At 39.7% G+C, this 3103-nt stretch overlaps 1 protein-coding gene across 1 annotated transcript in view; it reads left to right on the top strand.

Moving 5' to 3' along the window:
* ITGA2 (integrin subunit alpha 2) overlaps nucleotides 1-3103 on the top strand; it is a 155527-nt gene that overhangs the window by 108730 nt on the left and 43694 nt on the right. The gene's annotated exons all lie outside the window — the stretch shown is intronic.

Below are 3103 nucleotides of genomic sequence, written 5' to 3' on the forward strand. Positions count from 1 at the left end.
CGAAAGAGGGGGAGGCCTTCAATGAGATGGATTGACATGGTGGCTGCGATGATGGGCTCAAGTATAGCACGGATTGTGGGGCTGGCGCGGGATCGGGCAGTGTTTCGTTCTGCTGTGCATGGGGTCGCTATGAGTCAGAAATGATTCGATGGCCCTTAACAACAACAACAACAAAGTCAAATGGAATATAATCAAAGTCATATTTTGTCTCTAGTGGAGTCATTTTAATTGTCTTTAGCTTTGACTTGAACTTGTTTATGACCAGATCCGTGGCCAGATCTTGGCTTTGTTTTGGCTGAAGGTATTGAGCTTCTCCATTGCCTCTTTCCACAGGTGTAGTCAGTCTGATACCTGTGTATTCCATCTGGCAAAGTCCACATGTATAGCTCCTGTTTATTTTGTTGAAAAAAGTATTTGCAATGAATAAGTCATCTTTCTTGTAAAATTCTATCATGCAGTCTCCAGCTTTATTTCTGTTACTAAGGCATATTTTCCAGCTACTTCTGATTCTTCTTTGTTTCCAACTTTTGCATTCCAATCACCAATAATAATCAGCACACCTTGATTGCATGTTTGTTCAATTTCAGACTGAAGAAGTTGGTAAAAATCTTCAATTTCCTCATCTTTGACTTTGACAGTTCATGTTTAAACTTGAATAATAGTAGTATTAACTGGTCTTCCTTGTAGACATATGAATATTATCCTGTCACTGACAATGTTGTACTTTAGGATAGATCTTGAAACATTCTTTGTGATGAATGCTACATCATTCCTCTTCATTTTGTCATTCCCAGCATTGCAGACCCTATGTTTGTCTAATTCATAATGGCCAAAACCGGTCCATTTCAGCTCACTATGCCTAGGATATCCATCTTTATGCATTCCATTTCAATTTTGACAATTTCCTATTTTCTTAAGTCTATACTTCATATATTCCATATTCTGATTATTAATGGATATTTGCATCTGTTTCTTTCCATTTTGAGTAATTCCACATCAGCAAATGGAGTTTCTAAAAGCTTTACTTCATCCACATCATTAAGGTCAGCTCTACTTTGAGGAGACAGCTCTTCCACAGTCATATTTTGAGTGACTTCCAACCTGAGGGGCTCATCTTCTGGCACTGTATTGGACAGTGTTTCAGGGCTATTCATAAAGTTTTCCAGTAAAATATCAGACAGTGTTTCTTTGCCATTCATAAGGTTTTTCATTGGCCAATTCTTTGAGAAGTGGATAGACCCTTTCTTCTTCCAACTCAGTCTTAATCTGGAAGTTTCACTGAAACCTATCCACCATAGGTGACCCTTCTGGTACTTGAAATACCGGTAGCACAGCCTCCAGCCTCATGGCAACATGCAAACCACCACAGTACAACAAATTGACAGATGAGAGGTAAAGTCAAGAGTTAGATGAATTAAAATCAGTTCAGTTTTTATTATTATTATTATTAAATTGAAGGTTTCTTGTTTCTGAGGGCTTAGATTATTTTTGTGGTGGTTAAGTGCTAATTATACAGACTCTTTAAAGGGAAATGGATCTGCTTTCATTCTCTCCTGTTGTTGTACCAAGTGGTGGATCTAATTACATATGTAACCCTTTGTAGGAGGAACAAAGATACCCAGGCTACATTTCTTAGGAAGAAAATACACATTTTCAGTGTAAGGAGCACTAGTAGTACAGTGCTTAAGTGCTTAAGTGCTCAACTGTTAACCAAAAAGTTGGCAGTCCCAACCCATTAGCCACTCTGCAGGAGAAGATGTTGCAATCTGCTTCTGTAAAGATTACAGCTTTGGAAACACTATGGGGCAGTTCTACTCAATCCTATGGGTCATTATGAGTCAGAATCAACTTGATAGCAACAACTTTGGTTTTTTGGTTTCTCACATGTACCTGTGAAGTTTTCAGATGTGTGTTATGTTGGTCAGTTAAGAAATATTATTTCAGTGAGCACATCATATTTGCTATCCAATGACAGCTTAAGTCCATCATATCTGCTAACCCTGCAGTCAGTTTAGGAAGCGCTTTGTTGTAATCAAGAAGAAGTTCTAGTAATCTACAACCAACCAGTTGCCATTGATTCATCTGCAACTCATGGCAACCCCATGTGTGTCAGAATAGAACTGTGCTCTACAGGATTTTCAAGGCTGCTTTTCAGAAGAAGGTCACAAGGCCTTTCTTCCAACGTACCTCTGAGTGGGCTCAAACCACCAACCTTTTGGTTAACAGCCAAATGCACCATTCACACAATGGTTACTCTAGGCCTAGTAATCAAAGTCCTGAAAAGACTCAAGACTTAGGAATAAGTCGTGTCTATGAATGTACTAAATGATAGTGAAGATGCAGCTTCTCAGAAAATGGCAGATTGCCTTTTTCTTTTTGTCATTTTATGGACAAATGTCTTTCCTGACAAGTATGTGGAATATGTTTGTAAGAAGACTGCTAGATGAGTTTGGAAACCCTGTTTGGATATTTTTACATTTTTTAACAGAAAACCTCAAAAACTGGAAGTGGCTCAGTCCTCTCCTAATGTCTGTGAAGCTTCTATCCTCTATATGGATAAAATGGCAAAGTGGAGAGCTTGTGCTTGTAGCAGGGTAAGGCTGGCTTTAATGAGTGTTGAGTGATACATGCATCATCTTATATGTACAAGCACTGTAGCTCATTAACAGCTAGGACCAGAAGTTAGGGAGTTTGATTTTTACAACATGGGAACTACCTTTACCTGCTCTTGAAGAGCAGAAATAGATTCTGACTAAGAAAGGGGTTCTCCTTTTCCACCACCTAACAGCCAGACATGGGCACCTTCCCTTCCAGGTCCAGATCTTCTCTTCCAGATTTTAGGCAGGGCACCTAAAGACTCTAGGTTTTTCAGTAGAAATTGGGAGGGCATGGCCACCAACCCAAGAACTGGAAACTGATATAGTGATATTTAGAACATCAAAGTTTGGCACAAACAGTTTGAGCTTGTCTATTAACCTTAGTGGCTAAGGCACTTGACTGCTAACGAGAAGGCTGGCGGTTCAAACCCACCAGCCACTCCTCGGAAGGAAGGTTGGGCAATCCTACTTCCGTAGTGATACTGCCTCAGAAACCCAAGGAGGGG

The sequence above is a fragment of the Orycteropus afer genome, unplaced genomic scaffold (assembly GCF_000298275.1).
Source record: "Orycteropus afer afer isolate SDZICR_OR568_19922 unplaced genomic scaffold, OryAfe1.0 scaffold00296, whole genome shotgun sequence".
In the NCBI taxonomy this organism is placed as follows: Eukaryota; Metazoa; Chordata; class Mammalia; order Tubulidentata; family Orycteropodidae; genus Orycteropus; species Orycteropus afer.